At 39.7% G+C, this 18,723-nt stretch overlaps 1 long non-coding RNA gene across 1 annotated transcript; it reads left to right on the top strand.

The window, feature by feature from the left end:
- The first annotated feature begins 283 nt into the window (after window positions 1–283).
- On the top strand, window positions 284–18,513 carry LOC122697754. The gene is made up of 3 exons (XR_006342169.1): window positions 284–382; window positions 10,911–10,916; window positions 18,480–18,513. It is a non-coding gene; the product is annotated as an uncharacterized LOC122697754 (long non-coding RNA).
- Window positions 18,514–18,723: the final 210 nt, after the last annotated feature.

The following is an 18,723-nucleotide window of genomic DNA, read 5'->3' as shown; positions in this document are numbered from 1 at the left end:
AGAACTAAAGAGCCTTTTGATGAAAGTGAAAGAGGAGAGTGAAAAAGCTGGCTTAAAACTCAGCATTCCAAAAACTGAGATCATGGCATCTGGTCCCATCACTTCATGGCAAATAGGATAAAAAGTAGAAGCAGTGACAGATTTTATTTTCTTGGGCTCCAAAATCTTTGGGATTGGTGACTACAGTCGTGAGATTAAAAGATGTTTGCTCCTTGGGAGGAAAGCTATGACAAACCTGGACAATACATTAAAAAACAAAGACATCGCTTTGCTGATGAAGATCTGCATAGACAAAGCTGTGGTTGTTCAAAGTTATATGTGGATGTGAGAGTTGAACTATAAAGAAAGCTGAGTGCTGAAGAATTGATGCTTTCAAATTGTGGTGCTGGAGAGTCCCTTGGACTGCATGGAGATCAAACCAGTCAGTTCTAAAGGAAGTCAGCCCTGAGTATTCACTGAAAGGACTGATGCTGAAGCTGAAGCTCCAATACTTTGGCCACATGATGGGAAGAGCTGACTCACTGGAAAAGACCCGATGCTGGGAAAGATAGAAGAGAAAAGGAGAAGGGGCGGCAGAGGATGAGATGGTTGGATGGCATCACCAACTCAATGGGCATGAGTTTGAGCAAACTCCGCGAGATAGTGGAGGACAGAGGAGCCCAGAGGGCTGCAGTCCATGGGGTTGCAAAGAGTTAGACCCTGCTTAACCACTGAACGACATATGCAATATCATGTTATTTGAAAATGGGACAGTTTTGCTTGTTTTTTTTCCAATCTAGTTCCCCTTCATTTAATTTTTCATGCCTACTTACCATGACTACAATCTCAGTATGATGTTGAATAGAAGTGACCAGAGTGCACATCATCTTATTCCTGATCCTTAGGGGAAAAGTATTCAGTCTTTCACTGTTAAGTCAGTTTTTCCATGATGCCATTTATCAGCTTGATACAGTTTCCTTCCATTCCTAGTTTGTAGAGTTGTTGTTGTTGTTTTTATGAGGTGGTACTGGATTTTGTGAAATGCATCTATTATGCAACTGTTGGGATGACCATGTGGCTTTTGTCCTTTATTGTACTGATATGGTGTATTACACTGATTGATTTTCAGATGTTAGGCTAGTTGGTCATGGTGTACAATTCTTTTCATATATTGTAGATTCTGTTTTCCAGTGTCTTATTGAGGTCTTAATTTCTTCTGAAGTTTTTTGTATTAATTTCTCAAAGTTCAAAAATTCAATTGGTACTTGTACTGCCTAAGGTTATGTCTGACACCCATGCCCAACTTTCAGAGGGCTGGGAAGGACAGTTTTTTCCTTTTTTTCAGATAATGAGAGATGGAATCCCACCTCTACTTTGAGATCCCCCTCAAACAGAGAAAAAATTTGCATATTAGATATCTCCAAAATGACAAATGTTCATTTTAACATTCCATAAAACAACCACATTTTGGAAGTCATTATTTTGTGTTGTGTATTCACATTTATAAGTGTATACGGAATTATACTCTGAAAGGGCAAAGACTTTTGATTTCATAAGGTGAACTGAATCACACCCTGTCTTGCATTTTCTCTTTGACGTGCAGCCTCTTCTGTGCCTCTGGGCTAACGATGTAGGCACGAAGAAGGTTTACAGACTAAATTATGGGATGCCAATGGTAGCACTGAGGGCTACTTTTGGTGGCATGAATATATTTCTAGTGCTAAAGAGCTTCTCTTTCTACTTTTATTTTCAAAGCCATTGCCTGCTGCTGGGTGAGGATAGTTACAATCCATCTCAGGAAAGTCAGAGGTCGCCCTTTTATCCCCAATGAGTTTCCATGCTTCTGTATTAATTCTTCCCCTTTATAGTATCTTTCCGCTCTCGATCCACATACCCACGTGGAGTGGTGAAGGGAGTGTGGAGACCCTCGCTATCTCCAGTGAGGGATTTGGAAGGCAAGTCAGAGGGAGGTACAAACCTAAGCTCTTCCAGCACAAGGGGAAATCAGAAATCGAGGTGTCAGTGCATACTTGTGAATGGATTGCCTTAAGTGCCGTGATTTAACACAGTGAAGCCTTCCCGGAGCAGTAGCAAGAAAGCTGGACATCTTATATTGTGCTGAGCAGAATTCGCTTTTGAGTTTTGGGTCACAAAACCCTGGCCCTGGAGCTAAGGAGCTCTCGTCTGTTACCTTTTAGTTTATACTCTACCGAGGGCAAGGCGCCACTGATAATTGGACACATTCATCTTTTGGTGACAGGATGATGCTATGTAACATCCAGCCTGACTCCTGGTGTGCTGTTCAGAGTGAATGAGCTCATTCTCTGATTACAGAGGAATGTAGGATAATCGTGTCTCATATTTTAAATCAAACCCTGCGTTTGTTTTTCTTGGAAATTTAAAATGATTGAATATATGTTTATTTAACAGAGGAAATGTGTCTGATTCTTGCTGGAAGAGCATTGAATGAGGATTCCATTACTAAGATGGAACAGGGGCATCTTGAATTGGTCCAGGAAGCTGGTAGTGAGAGCTGGGGGATGTTGATCAAAGCACCCTCAGAGGACAAATGCTGGCGTTTATGGGTACCATCACATTTTGACATGAAGAATAGGGAAGCAGGAGACTGACAAAAATCTCCTAAGGTCATTTGCAGTGTTTTTTTTTTTTTTTCTTTTCTTTTACAAAGAGAGCCATTTATGTTCAGGCCAATAGGAGGAGCCTGTTTATGGAATGGAATTTGAAAAAAGATAAAAGTGGTTTGTGAACTCTGTGAATCCACATTAGCTTATCAGGCATAACTCTTCAGTGATACTCTTTTCAGTTCAAATATTCCCGGGAAAGGAAACATGTGAAACCTTAGTTAGCTTTTCTCCACTTAACTTGAGACAGTTTCCCTTTTCCCTCCTCATTTATTTAAGAGACATTGTTTGACATCAGCTGCATAGGATTTCTTGGTGTGTGTGTGTGTGAGGGTACACAAAAAAAATGTAGAATTTTTCCTTTTTAGGGTATAAAGTCTAGTTACAAAATAACACATATGATAAATAACTTTCATATAACCACATGGTGACATATACCTTGAACAAAGTAAAGGTAAATTTTAGAAAGGAGAAAATTTCCTTTATTCTCATATGCATTTATTAATTTTAAAACTTCATTCAGTTGATATGTATGAAACCGTACTATGTACCAGGCTGTGGAAACTGGTGAGACAATGCTAGAACACTCTTAACACCTGTATGTGCTTTGCATGTCATCTCCCCTCACCCATGGGGGAAGAAAAAGAATGGTGAAACTGATTCAGTAAGAACGCAGGAAGCCTGAATATCAGGTATGGTGCAGAGGGACTGCTGCTCTGATTCTGTGAGAAAAAAATACACATACAAGTTACCATGTGCTACAGCCAAGGTTACTGGAGCGAAAGTGTTCTCTAGGTTACATATGTAAGCATTCCTGAGGTGACTGAAAATATTTTCAGAATGAAAACCCTGAAAAGGGAAAGAATGCATGTTTGTTAGCAGGTGGGCCTGGGTATTTCTCCCTGAGGGAGCCGGGGGTAGTGCAGTCTGGGGCGTAAGCATAGGAGTTCTCCAGATACACTCCGTGGTTGATCGTTTCCATACTTCAGAGCATTCGGTCTCCAGAGAGGAAAGACAGTGCCCCCTCAGGGTTGAGATGTCACTTTCAATCAATGTCAGGAGTGCTCGTTGGAGATGTTAAATTTGTAAGTCTGTCAAGGGATTGGATATTTATCTGAGCCTGCTGTTGCTGCCCACTGGTGGTGACACTCGTTTGCAAGTCAGGAACTTGAGTTTTATGTTGGGTTCTGCCTTTCATTAGCTGGTTCTGGACTCCCTGGGTCTTCCTTCATCACTAACTAGTTACAGATCCTTGGATAAATTTGGCAACTTTCTTTGGTTTACTTTTTGTGAAAAATATAATAAAAACGTATCACAGAGATGTTGTGAGGATTGAATGAGTAGTTTATTTAAGACAGTGTGGGGAACACACACACAAAAGATCTCAAGTGAGTCTACACAGTACCCCCTTAAGGTATGATTTTGGGGTAGGAAAAATATATGTGAACGTTTCTTATTATGAGACTTCTTACTAGTGAAGAATCCAAAATCTAATGATCTTCAGCCTGTGTGATATCACCCCCAAGGATGAAGCAGGTGCCATTGTGAAGTAAGATTTAATTGGATTATCTTCCTAAGAAGAACGTAGCAGTCAGTATTCACAGCACCAGAGTCTAGGCTGAGCAGTAAGAGACTGGGACATCTGTGGAAAGAATATTTGAATACAGAAATGGTGCATTTCATCATTTCATCATATATGATTTCAATTTATCTGTATTCTGTGTGTGCACTGTGGTGTCTTTGGAGCTTTCTGTATCTTGTAGCTGAATGAAAGTGTGAGATATCTGGAAGGATGAAAAAGTGCTAGGAAGGTAATCATTATTTCTTAAAAGAGCTAGAGAATGAGAGCAAATGTCAAGTCATAATTATTACACCTGATACTAACATGATATTGTACATGAACTGTATTTCAATATAAATAAATAAGTAAATAAAAGAAATTCAGGTTTGGTAATACCACTTGGGCTTCTCAGGTGGTGCTAGTGATGAAGAACCTGTCTGCCAAGACAGGTAGATATCAGAGACACAGGTTCGATCCCTGGGTGGGGAAGATCCCCTGGAGGAGGGCATGGCATCCCATTCCAGTATTCTTGCCTTGAGAATCCCATGGACAGAGGAGCCTGGCGGGCTGTAGTCCTTAGGGTTGCATAGACTCAGACACAACTGAAGTGACTTAGCATGCACAATACCACTTGATTGCTTTAAACCTTTCAGTAACGCCCCAAGGATTTGAAAATAAAATTTGCTTGCTCCTTGGAAGAAAAACTGTGACAAACCTAAACAGCGTATTAAAAAGTGGAGACATTACTTTGCCAACAAAGGTCTGTATAGTCAAAGCTAAGGTTTTTCCAGTAGGCATGTATGGATGTGAGAGTTGGACTATAAAGAAGGCTGAGCACTGAAAAATTGATGCTTTTGAATTGTGGTCTTGGAGAAGATCCTTGAGAGTCCCTTGAACTGCAAGGAGATCAAACCAGTCAGTCCTAAAGGAAATCAATCCTGAATATTCTTTGGAAGGACTGATGCTAAAGCTGAAGCTCCAGTACTTTGGCCACCTGATACAAAGAGCTGATTCTTTAGAAAAGACCCTAATGCTGGGAAAGGTTGAAGGCAAGAGGAGAAGGGGACTACAGAAGATGAGATTGTTGAGTGGCGTCACTGACTCAATGGACATGAGTTTGAGCAAGCTCTGGAAGATGTGATGGACAGGGAGGCCTGGTGTGCTGCAGTCCCTGGGGTCTCAAAGAGTCAGACACGACTGAGTGACTGAATAACAACAACTCCCAAAGGATTAACTCATTCATGTACCAATATTCTCATCTGTCGTCTACCCACTGCCTGACTGTATCCTCTTCATATCTCTTCTTTCTCTGCTCTGTAATTTATTGTTTAAAGTTGTTTAAAGTTTTTCATAGTTCACCACTGCATTTTCTCACTGTTTTGTTTTCATTCATATAACCCCGTCTCTCCAGCATGTATTTCCCTCCTCTCCTTCTCTCTACACCCACCCCTTTGCTTTGTTAAAACCTATAGAACTTGATCTCAGCTTCAGTAGATATTCAGGAAGCCCTTCCAGCACCCCAGTATCCTGAATTAGCAGTCACCTCCTACTGAACATAAAATACATGTGCATATCTCCATCAGCATACCTATCTCAAAATTTTATATTTGTTTGTTATGGTCTGTATTCTCCATAGACAATAGGTTCCTCTGAGAAGAAGCTATTTATTATCTTTGATACCCTGAGCCCAGCAGAGTGCTTGGAATATCAGTTTAGTTCGTGCTTTATTACTGTCTCACAAAAAAAGATTTCTTAGGAGAAATCACCTCTCTTTGTCTCATTCTGGTAGACCTTTTTGATCTTGTGTGTTTGCTTAGAAGCTCAGTCATATCTGACTCTTTATAACCCTATGGACTGTAGCCTGCCAGGTTCCTCTGTCCTTGGGATTCTCCAGGCAAGACTGCTGGAGTGGGATGCCATTTCTTCCTCCAGGGGATCTTCCTGACCCAGGTATAGAACTTGATAAATATCAAGCTCTACCAGACACGTTTATTTTGTGCTGCTTGTAAGGATTAAAGGCTTTGAAGATATAGATAAGAAATGAGAGATTTGGTAAAAAATAAAAGAAGTGAAAAGGTGTACTCTTTTGTGTAGACACATATCATAAGAATCCAAGATATTTGTTTTACTCTGGAATGTCTGTCCTGACATCAAGCCATTCACATTTGTTAAATACTATAGGTGGTACTTCTAATGTCACTGTCCATGCAATTCATGATGTAGGAAAAAATATCAAGTTCCATTCTTTGAATGGCACAGTTTTCTTTACCCTGTACTTGAAAAACATTCAGGGAATGAATAACCTTGATTCTCTCACTTTTCATCCCAACCTTCATAATTTATGACTTATTTTAAGGTCAAGGCAGGGGCTTCCCTGGCAGTCCAATAGTTAGACTCCAAGCTTCCACTGCAGGGGGCATGGTTTCAATACCTGGTTGGGGAACTAGGATTCTACATGGTGCACAGTGTGACCAAAAAATAAAATGAAGAGTCATAAATTAAAAAAAAATACAAACTTGAAGCCAGGCTTCCTCGTTTAGAATCCTAGGATGCTAATGTATCCGTTCAGTTCAGTTCAGTTGCTCAGTCATGTCCGACTCTTTGCTACCCCATGGACTGCAGCACACCAGGCTTCCCTGTTCATCACCAATTCTGGGAGCTTGCTCAGACTCATGTCCATTCAGTCGGTGGTGCCATCCTATCGTCTCATCCTCTGTAATCTCTTCCTCTTGCCTTCAGTTTTTCCAATGAGGGTCTTTTCCAATCAGGTTCTTTTCCAATGAGTCAGTTCTTCGAATTAGGTGGCCAAAGTATTGGAGTTTCAGCTTCAGCATCACTCCTTCCAGTGAATATTCAGAACTGATTTCCTTTAGAATTGACTGGCTTGATCTCCTTGCGGTCCAAGGGACTCTCAAGAGTCTTCCACAACACCACAGTGCAAAAGCATAGATTCTTTGACGCTCAGCTTTCTTTATGTTCCAGCTCTCACATCCATACATGACTACTGGAAAAACTGCATCTTTGACTAGATGGACCTTTGTTGGCAAAGTAATGTCTCTGCATTTTATATGCTATCTAGGTTGGTCATAGCTTTTCTTCCAAGGAGCAAGTGTCTTTTAATTTCCTGGCTGCAGTTACCATCTGCAGTGATTTTGGAGCCCCCAAAATGAAGTCTCTCACTGTTTCCGTTGTTTCTCCATCTATTTGCCATGAAGTGATGGGACTGGATGCCATGGTCTACGTTTTTTGAATGTTGAGTTTTAAGCCAATTTTTTCACTCTCCTCTTTCACTTTCATTAAGAAGTTCTTTAGTTCTTCTTGGTTTGTGCCATAAAGGTGGTGTCATCTGCATATCTGAGGTTATTGATATTTCTCCTGGCAATCTTGATTCCAGCTTGTGCTTCCTCCAGCCTGGCATTTCGCATGAGGTACTCTGCAAATAAGTTAAATAAGCAGGGTGATGATATATAGCCTTGACATACTCCTTTCCCAATTTGGAACTGGTCTGTTGTTCTATGTCCAGTTCTAACTTTTGCTTCTTGACCTGCATACAGATTTCTTAGGAGGCAGGTAAGGTGGTCTGGTATTCCTGTCTCTTTAAGAATTTTCAACAATTTGTTGTGATCCACACAGTCAAAGGTTTTGGCATAGTCAATAAAGTAGAAGTAGATGTTTTTCTGGAACTCTCACTTTTTTGATGATCCAAAGGATGTTGGCAATTTGATCTTCAATTCCTCTGTCTTTCTAAATCTAGTTTGAACATCTGGAAGTTCACAGTTCACGTACTGTTGAAGCCTGGCTTTGAGAATTTTGAGCATTACTTTGCTAGCATGTGAGATGAGTGCAGTTATGTGGTAGTTTGAACATTCTTTGTATACCCTTGCATAAATTATGAAATCTCCTTGTCTTGGTTTTCTCATCTGTAAAATGGGCATAATACAACATCTTTCACAATCCCTCATCCAGAAAAGAAGAGCCAACTTCCAATGAAAATCAGGTTCTATAGTCAGCCAAGACATGTTGGTTAAAGACAAAAAAAAAAAAAAAAATGTCAGGGCATATTTAGGACTTTCTGCTTAGATAGTAGGAAGCTGTGAATGGCAATATTGTTAGAGCTCTTTAATTCATAGCCACATTCTTGAGTAATATGGTAACTGGTATTATAAAATTTATTCTAAGTCCCAAAGAGAAAATCAACCACTTCATCTACGCTTTTGCATAACCTTAGCCTGACCTACTTTCTGAGTATATCCCAGCATTTACGTATGGGTGTATCTTCTTTGATTAAAGCTATCATAAAAGTCAGGCATAATGCCCCAGAGATAACACTAATGGAATAACTTTGAATTATTAAGAAACTCCAGAAAACCTGGGGGACTGCTTTACATCCATGATTTTTGCTAATGCATTGAAACAAAGGGCCTGTCTCTTGTGATCCATTAGAATCATTGTGAATCTCCTCTGATTGCTATTTCTTTCATGCACCACTGGGGTGCATTGCTGCCAAATGAAAGAGGATGTAAGATGAAAGAAACAGGTTTCTGTCCCTAAAAAATCACCTGGGACCTTCATTAAAAAATTGAGATACTAACCTTAATAAAATACAGGGGAACCAAGATGAATAAGCCTGGATATTACCTAAAAGTATCTGCCCTTAGGACAGCAATCTCTGTGACAGCTTTCTTTAGTGGTAATAATTCAGTTCCCACCTGGATATATCAGCCAGAGAGAACATTCTTGCTCATAAGATGCATATTTTCTGTACATATTTTCAACCCTTGATTATTGTGTATTTTATATTATCTTCTTTTGATTTGTTTTACATTAGTAACTTTAAACTTCCAGGTCTACATGGCTTATACCTTTCCCTTTATCTCTTCCGTTTAATAGATTTGAAATTTTAACACCAAGATGAGTTCGGGATCAAACAGATGTGCACCTGAATCTTGTGTTTTTAACTGAAGAACGTGGACTGTGCTACCTAATATCTTTAAGCGCAATTTCTTATCTGTAGAATCGGGCAGAGTGACAATTACGGAGTTGTTATAAGAGTTAAGCTTGATTACTACTTCCATGTGATTAAAGACATATACCTCTTCATTTAGAATTGGGTACCCAGAAGTATCTGACCCCTCTCTCTGACCTCAAGTTGCTCAGAGTTTACTGAGGGGAAGAGATGATAAGCGTTGATTGGTTTAATGCTGTGTGTTACTAGAGCTGTCCACGGTGCAAGGCTTTGTGTCCACGGGCTAGTTCATCAGCCTATCCACAACTGTTTAAACATAACTTTGAAAATTTCAAAAGTTCTATCTATATATCATAAATCTTAGAAAATAAGATAATCAGAAAGAGGGAAAAGAGAATCATGCTCTTCTCAAAGCATTATTTTGTATTTATTTTCAGACTTTTCTTCTGTGTGTTATATTTATATCGATATATTATACCTATTCCTAGGTACTATATATTTGTAAATAAATGGGTTCACATTAAATACTGCATTTTGGGAACTTGCTTTCCTCCTCAGCAATGGACTTGCTTTCCAGTGCCACAGTTTGTTTTTTTTTTTTAATTAAAAAATTGTTTATTTATTTATTTATTTTTGGCTATGCTGGGTCTTCATTGCTGTGTGGGCTTTTCTCTAGTTGTGAAAAACAGGGGCTGCTCTCCGGCTGTGGTGTGCAGGCTTCTCATTGCTGTGGCTTCTCTTGTTGCGGGGCGTGGGCTCTAGGGAGTGCGGGCTTCAGTAGTTGCAGCTCCTGGGATCTAGAGCACAGGCTCAGTAGTGGTGATGTATGGGTCTGGTTGCTCCGCAACATGTGGGATCTTCCTGGGTCAGGGATCCAGCCCGTGTTTCTGGTATTGGCAGGTGGATTCTTTACCACTGAGCCACCAGGGAAGCTCCCAGAGCCACAGTTTTTAAATGCCCTTTCTTTGGCATTTAAATGCTATCTTGTGGATAACTCTCATCCTCTGCTTCACGGTTTCCTCTTTCAAGGTTTCCCAGGGGGAATTCAGTGATCTCTCGACAAAGGTAATTGCTAGCAGGGCTTGGTTATAGCAGATCGTTGTGGCATTGTACTGGTGAAGTTTGATTCCCAGAGTTCTAAATGTTACTTTTAATCTCTGCTGTGTGGTTGGACCTTTGCTAAAAAGGATGAAATACTGGACCAGGTTGTTCTTCATCCTCCTTCCCCTTATCCTCTTCAGCACTGTAGCACTTAGAACACAGTGAAGAAAAATTTCAGCTCTACAGTTTTATAAAATCTAACCGACTTCACTGGCTTGTATTCAGAAACAAGGCTGAAATTTTCTTTTTCATGGTCTATGCAAAAAAGTTTGTTTTTTTTTTTACACAGAATATTAAGTAATAGATTCTTGAAAAGAAAATTATTTTCATATCTTCTGGTGCATTATTTAGTCACAAATATCATTTACATACATATATTTTGGACACGTCAGCTTCCCACTGCATGTGTCTACTTTTAAGAAATTCTCTCTTATTCCCATTCAGAGTGAGCTGGAGAAAGAAGTGACTAGATCTGTGCACCTTGGTGTCTAGGTCTTTGTTTTTCCCTTCACCTGTAGCTGTGGAAAAGTAAGGACTAGTTTTTACATGTTATCCGCACAGTTGGTTAGCAGGGTTGGTTCTGAAAATAGTAAGAGAAGTCCTTTAAATGGATAGTGTTTTGGGTTGTGCCTTTGCTTATTTACTTCAGGTTGGAAGAGAGCTTGAGGTACGAATCTACAGTGATTCAAGGGCAGAAACTAATAGGTTGGTCAAATGGTCTTGGAAAGAATAAGTTGTAAAATTGACAAGAGTGTGTGTCTGGGTGTGGGGTTTATAGTATGGGCACCGAGTGTGATGAGAACCATATCTCATATAAGAGTTTCCCAGAAGTCTTCAATTGATGAGAAGGTCTCAGAGGTGCATTGTCCAGACCCTCCAAGTTGATATACTCATGCCCCTGATTAAGGCGAGTGTCGGCTGCTGCTGTTCCTCAGAATTACCATGGGTGCGTGAATGCTAAGTCCCTTTAGTCGTCTCCAGCTCTTTGTGACTCTAGGCTCCTCTGTCCGTGGGATTCTCCAGGCAAGAATACTGGAGTGGGTTGCCATGCTCTCCTCCAGGGGATCTTCCTGACCCAGGGAATGCACCTGGGTCTCCTGCATTGCAGGCAGATTCTTTACCTTCTGAGCCACCAGGAAAACACCAGAATTATCATAGTTGATGACAAATGACTCATTTAAGAATAGTTTTCCTCTTCAGGGGCAACCCACTTCCAATTACTATTAATAATTATCAATAATAGAAAATGTAGTGGTAAAGCCTTACCCTTTACCTCAATTTAAGAAAACTTTGAAGGTCTCTGAATACAGAAATCCCTGTATAGTTGGCTGAGACCTCCATTTAAACTGTGCTGTTTCTTTCTTTAGAATTATCAAAGCAAAGAACCTACAGATAAAATGACTCAAATAGTTCCTAAGTTCATTCGATATTTTAATTGATTATATGAATATGTACAACTCTGCATTTGGGTAAGACTGACTTAATGGTTCAAAAGAGATGTGTCTACCTATAAATGGTTAGGTTTTTGTTTATGAAGTGAAACAGTTTCTAAGCATCGACTTTGCAGAACTGACAGAATTAGGGAAGTTTTAAAAAAGACTTAAAGGAGGTTGTTTGCAAACGCAGTTAAGATTTGCCAATTCCAATCCAGCTGAGAAATAGAGCTCATAACAGATCCATCTGACTATTTGGAAAGTTGAGCTACTTTCTCTAGAGCTGTCATCAACTATGACCATTCCTAGAACTTTCAAGAAGCACGTGTATTATTAATGTTAGGACAGAACATTTTATTATTATTATATATAATATATTATATATTATTAATGTTAGGACAGAAAGTCTGTCCTAACTTTCAGAGCTTCTGAGATACAGATGGTTGTCCTGTGTTTGTTGAGAAGGAGTAATATAATTAACTGAAGAGTCATTTTATGAAAAAGAAGGGGAGGAAGGTAAGCCAAGATCATTTAAGATGCTTCATCAGGAAGCCTCTTCTTTGACTCTGTAGCAAATGTGTCTTAGGCCCTGGCTGAGTGACATTTTAAATTTTACATTCACTTATCCTACTTTATTTATTGCATATTAGATTTTCTCACATTCTGTACAGAAATCAGAGGAGAATACCATTTCAGAAGCTCATGATTTTCTCAGGTGTAAAGTTTTCTTCTACCAGTATCACTTAAGACCCATGATAAATGTTCGAATAAATAGCTGTCCTCATTCAAGTAGTTTGCTGCAATTCTTTTTGGTAGTTACATTAAATATGACTGTGCACTAGGGATTGCATCTGGCATGATGTAACAGAAACCTGACTAACGTTTTTGTTGTTGTTCAGTTACTCAGTCGTCTCTGACTCTTTGAGACCCCATGGGCTACAGCACTTAAGGCTTCCCTGTCCTTCACTATCTCCTGGAGTTTTTCAAACTTATGTCCACTGAGTTGGTCATGCTATCTAATCATCTCATTCTCTGCTGCCCTATCCTTATCTTGCCTTCACTCTTTCCCATCATCAGGGTCTTTTCCAGTTAATTGGATCTTTGAATCAGGTGGCCAGAATATTGGAGCTTCAGCATCAGTCCTTCCAGTGAATATTCAGGGTTGATTTCCTTTAGGATTGACTGGTTTGATCTCCTTGCTGTCTGAGGGACTCTCAAGAAGCTTCTTGAGTACCACAGTTCGAAACCATCAAATTTTCGGCACTGAGCCTTCTTTATGGTCCAACTCTCACATCTGCACGTGACTACTGGAAAAGTCATAGCTTTGACTATACGGACCTTTGTCAGCAAAGTGATGTCTCTGCTTTTTAATATGCTTTCTAGATTTGTCATAACTTTCCTTCCCAGGAACAAGCATCCTTTAATTTCATGGCTGCGGTCACTGTCTGCAGTGATTTTGGAACCCAAGAAAGTAAAATCTGTCACTGATTCTACTTTTCCCCCTTCTTTTTTGCCATGAAGTCATGGGACCAGATGCTAGTGGCTTAGCCAAAAAGGAATGAGTTTTTTGTATGATGTAAGAAGTGTTGAGGCTAGTGGTTACTGAGGTCTGAGGTAGCAGTCCCTTGAGATCACTCATGCATGTCTCAGTCATCCTGTATTTTTATGCCCCATCATCTTGGGTGTGTGGCCCTTGTACTTTTGATTCCATGACGTGTATGTGAGAGCACATGCTCAGTCATGTCCGACTCTTTGCGACCCCATGGACTGTAGCCAGCCAGGCCCCTTTGTCAATGGAATTTTCTAGGCAAGAACACTGGAATGGGTTGCCATTTTCTACTCCGAGGGGATCTTCCCAACCCAGGGGTCAAATTTTCTGTCTCTTGCGTATCCTGCATTGGCAGGCAGATTCTTTACTATTAGCTCCATCTGGGATAGCTGCTTCAGGTCCAGACCACGTTACAAGCATAAAAAGGAAGGAACAAAAAGTGCTTATCTCAGTAATACAAGGCATTTCTAGAAGCCTCTGGCAGAGTATGGCTTATATATTATTGTCCAGAAATGTGTCACCATCACTGCTGCAAGGCAGGCTGAAAAATATTGATTTTAGTTGGCAAATTGCCTGTACAGCATTCGTCAGAATGAAGGGGAGAATGGATTCTAGATAGGTAAACAGTGGTTCTAACAAAATGGACTTCTACTGTATTTTACCTTTCCTCCTTAAACTCTGCCTGTCATAGCTAGATTTTATTGACTCCAGCACTGAAAAGTTAGTGATATATTTCTCTAGAGTAATTCTTTGCATATAAATGAAATTTGAATATGCAAAAAAATCTTATGAGGTTTTCAAGAGGAGCCATTTTCAGTGAAGAGGTCGCCAAATTATCCTCTTAATAGTACTGCCAAATATACCATAATGTTTCACTGCTAAGAAAATTATTGTATTAAGTATGATTCCTGATTAACTAACTTTGAAAACTCACCTTTTGATGAGTGCCATGTAAATGAAATTTTTCCTTGGACCCGAGAAATCATCTTTAACCTATATGATTGTATGCCTATTTTAAAAAATGGATAAAGTGTATTTTTCTTGCACCTGATAATCTTCAGATTGGTAAGGGCAATTTTAATTTTCCTGTGGCTCAGTCACAAAAGTGATATCTCTAGCTTTGCTGGCGGTAGAATGACTTCCTTCCTTAAGGGAAGACTTAATTCCTTGCTGAATTTCACTGGTGCGCTTTTCCAAAGGAGGAAGTCTTCAAAGGACAAACTTCCCAGATTGCTCAATTTCATTAAAAAAAAAAAAGAGTCCTTTGGGAAGGAGACACTTGAAAAGAAGTTCAATATTTGTTTACTGCCATCATCAACTCTGCCTGTCACAGTTGGAATGGTTAAAAAAAAAAAGTCAAACAGAAGCTCAGGGCCTTTCAGATCCAAAGATGAGAGCATGGTTGATTTCTTATTTGCCAAAAGAAAAAAATATAGGGCCAAAATGTTGTTGCAACTGAAATAATAAAGTTTTTAAATTGGTTTGTCATTATTAATTCAGTGGTAAAGTTTTGGATGAGTCCTGAGGGACATTTTAGCTGTAGAATGTTGATGTTTTTTCTTAAAGAAAGGCATTAGAACTGTTGTTAAGTGGTATTTAAAAGTACGAGCAATAGTAGACATAAGAAATGCAGCAGGAGATAAAAGCAGAAGAAAAAAGACATCCCAGGTAAATTTTGATTTGATTTGTGTTTAATAAGCTATCTAAATTCACACAGCTTCTTTTTTTCCCCTCACAGTTATTTCTTGATACTGAATAGCTATACATTTAACTGAGGTGAAAGACTGATATTTAAATCTAGCATATTGTTCTCAGTATGGAAAAAAAAATTAAGGGGTAATCTAGCAAGTCACATTTCCTAGGGAATGAAGAATTAACATGGATAATTAAATAAAATAAACCATTTATTTATTATCTTCTCTCAACAGCTATTTAATTCGTTTCTGGTCCAATAGAGCTTTAATTAAGGGCATTAAAGTAACTTGTCAATTAAGAGTTTTTGGAGGTCTTGCTGGAGGTAAAGTGTTTATTGTAAAAAAAAGTGTAAGTACTTGAAATAGCTCTTGAGATAATTAACACAGACACACAGACAGTCACAGGGGCCGAACACGTTCCCAGCCTCTTTATGTAAGCACCTGTGATACTTTGGAGCAGGGGTGGACGGTTGTGTGCTCCGTCTGTTAGGCTGGGAGTTCAGGGCAGCAAGGCCCCTAGAAGCAGCCTTCATCAATGATGATGGGGACGGGAGGATAAAAACCTTGGCTTCCTTAGGTGGGATAAGTATGAGGTGATTTCATAGCTTCTCCCAGAGGTCCCTGACGGAATTGACACCCAGCCAGCAAGAGCAGTAACTGGTTCATTGGCATGCCCTTTATTGTCCGCCTTTCCTTCCTGGGTTCACTTTGCCTTGCCTGTACTGGGGCTTCCTAAGGTCTCATTACAAATAAACTACTTACCCTCAAGTTCTCGTCTCAGGGTCTGCTTGTGGGAGAACCTCTCTTAAGATACATCATCCCAAATGAAATTGTTTGACTTTTATAGGGAAAATAGTGAGTTTTAAAACTTTTTTCTAATTGCCATGCCTCTGTTTTTAGCAGAATCACTTAGTTATATTAATTATTTGCTTTTCTTTTAGAGTCCCAAAGTACAATATTTGGTTTTATATTCCTTTTCTACTCAGTGGGGAAAAAAGAGAGCCTCATAGCTTCAAATGTCTATGAAGAAGCAAAACAAAATGAGAAATCTCTACTATTTTTGTTTTTTTCTATTTGCCATTTTGTCTAAGACTTTTGCTAGCAATAGCTACAAAAATACTATTGTGAATAAATTGATGTGATTATGTTCACTTAAGAGATATAAATATTCCCAAATCAGGTGATCAGAATAAGAATTTTCCCTTACAAAATCAAACATTTTATAAAGTTTGGGTTCAGTGCTTCTCTCATGCTTTTATTTCCTAAATTAATACCACTATATTCAAGAAAGTGTGGAGAAAAGGGAAACCCCTGCACTGTTAATGGGAATGTGATTTTGGTGTAGCCACTATGGAAAGAAGGTTGGAGGTTCCTGGAAAACTAAAACTAGAGTTGCCATATGATCCAGCAATCCCACTCATGCGCATGAAGGAGGAAACAGACAGAATAGGCTCCATCTTGAAAGCAGGATTCGATCTTGGGCCGGCCTGTGGACTTTGAGCTCTATGCCCAGTATCTATGGAAACGACATACCAACTGGAAAATCAGGCCCCCTGGATGGAAGAGCCCCAGGGCTCATACCTAGACTCTCTGTTGCCTAAACGAACACCCTAATTATCCGTGTAACCAAATAGATTCATAAATTCTATTATGCTTATTGGGGTATGACCACAGGCCTATTGATAATTGTCTACTGTTAACTACCTAGGCTTAAAGCATATGAATCATGGGTTAACTTTGATTGTATCTTTCTTTTCCTCTGTTTAGACTAGTTTCAGGGAATTTGGGGAGGTGGGTTTGGGCACGTACACTTAGGGTATGTAAGGTTTTCAGAAAAACTGGTCAGGGTCCTTGGCTAAGAGGAGACTCTGCCTTGGGCCCACCGGTGTAATAAACTGCACTCCACTATCTGCATTGTCCTTCTGAGTGAGTTTGTTTCCCGGAACGCGTGGCTACAACAGGCATATATCTGGAGAAGACTAATTCAAAAAGATCCATGCACCTCTCTGTTCATAACAGCATTATTTATAATAGCCAAGATGTGGAAGCAATGTAAATGTCTATTGATAGATGAATGGATAAAGAACATGTGGTATAAATACACAGTGGAATACTATTCAGCCATAAAAAAGAATGAAATAGTGCCATTTGCAGCAAAATGGAGGGATCTAGAGATTATCATACCAAGTAGAGTCAGACAAATACCGTATCATATCACTTATCTGTGGAATCTAAAATATGACACAGTTCAGTTCAGTCAATTCAATCGCTCATTCGTGTCTGACTCTTTGCAACTCCATGGACTGCAGCACGCCAGGCCTCCCTGTCCATCACCAATTCCCGGAGTTTACTCAAACTCACGTGCATTGAGTCAGTGATGCCATCCAACCATCTCATCCTCTGTCCTCCCCTTCTCCTCCTGCTTTCAGTCTTTCCCAGCAATCATTTTTGTGTCAAAAATATGACGCAAATGAACTTATTTATGAAACAGAAACAGATTTACAGGCATAGAAAATAAAAGTATGGTTACCAAAGGGGAAAGGAGGTGGAGGGGGAATAACTTAGGAGTTTGGGATTAGTAGATACAAACTACTGTATATATAATAGATAAACAAAACTTCACTGTATAGCACAGGGAACAATATTTGGTATCCTATAATAAACCATAATGGGAAAGAATATTAAAAATATGTATACACACACACACACACACACACATAAGTAAATCACTTTGTTGTACACCAGAAATGAACACAACATTGTAAATCAACTATACTTCAATAACAAAAGAAATACTCCTGTATTTTTTTGGTTTCTATCACATTATAATCTTTTTCTTCCTTCTGTCTACCCAGTGAGAGGGTAACAGGAAGGAAGGCCCAGGGGTCTCTAAACGGAGGAAATAGGCTGGAAGTGTCAGACATTTTCTCTCTCTCTCTCTCTCTCTCTTTTTTGCTTTCCCTTTCTCAATTTATTTTATTATTTTTTTTTCATTTGTTTTTATTAGTTAGAGGCTAATGACTTTACAATATTGTAGTGGTTTTTGCCATACATTGACATGAATCAGCCATGGATTTACATGTGTTCCCCATCCCGATCCCCACTCCCGCCTCCCTCTGCATCCCATCCCTCTGGGTCTTCCCAGTGCACCAGCCCTGAACACTTGTCTCATGCATCCAACCTGGGCTGGTGATCTGTTTCACCCTAGATAGTATGCTTGTTTCAACACTATTCTCTCAGTTTTCTCTCTCTCTCTTAAGCGGCAGGAGGAAACAAACAAGTGTTAGATTTTTTCCCCCTACTCTCTACAAATTAAGAAAGAGGTTTCTTTTAAAATTCATTGCTATGATGACACCTAGCTCTACCTGAACTTAACTTTTCTCAAACCTTAAGCTAACCAATGCATTTTTCTTATGGAAATGTTTGTCTTAAGCTATGTTAATGCACCATGTGTTTACCCTAGACCTTCCAGTGGTCATGTATGGATGTGAGAGTTGGGCTGTGAAGAAAGCTGAGCGCCGAAAAATTGATGCTTTTCAACTGTGGTGTTGGAGAAGACTCTTCAGAGTCCCTTGGACTGCAAGGAGATCCAGCCCATCCATCCTAAAGGAGATCAGTCCTGGGTGTTCATTGGAAGGACTGACGCTGAAGCTGAAACTCCAGTACTTTGGCCACCTCATGCGCAGAGTTGACTCATTGGAAAAGACCCTGATGCTGGGAGGGATTGGGGGCAGGAGGAGAAGGGGACGACCGAGAATGAGATAGCTGGATGGCATCACCGACTCGATGGACATGAGT

Source organism: Cervus elaphus, chromosome 7, assembly GCF_910594005.1.
Source record: "Cervus elaphus chromosome 7, mCerEla1.1, whole genome shotgun sequence".
In the NCBI taxonomy this organism is placed as follows: domain Eukaryota; kingdom Metazoa; phylum Chordata; class Mammalia; order Artiodactyla; family Cervidae; genus Cervus; species Cervus elaphus.
Note: the sequence above shows the minus strand (reverse complement) of the source record. Positions and strands in the feature narration are given on the sequence as shown.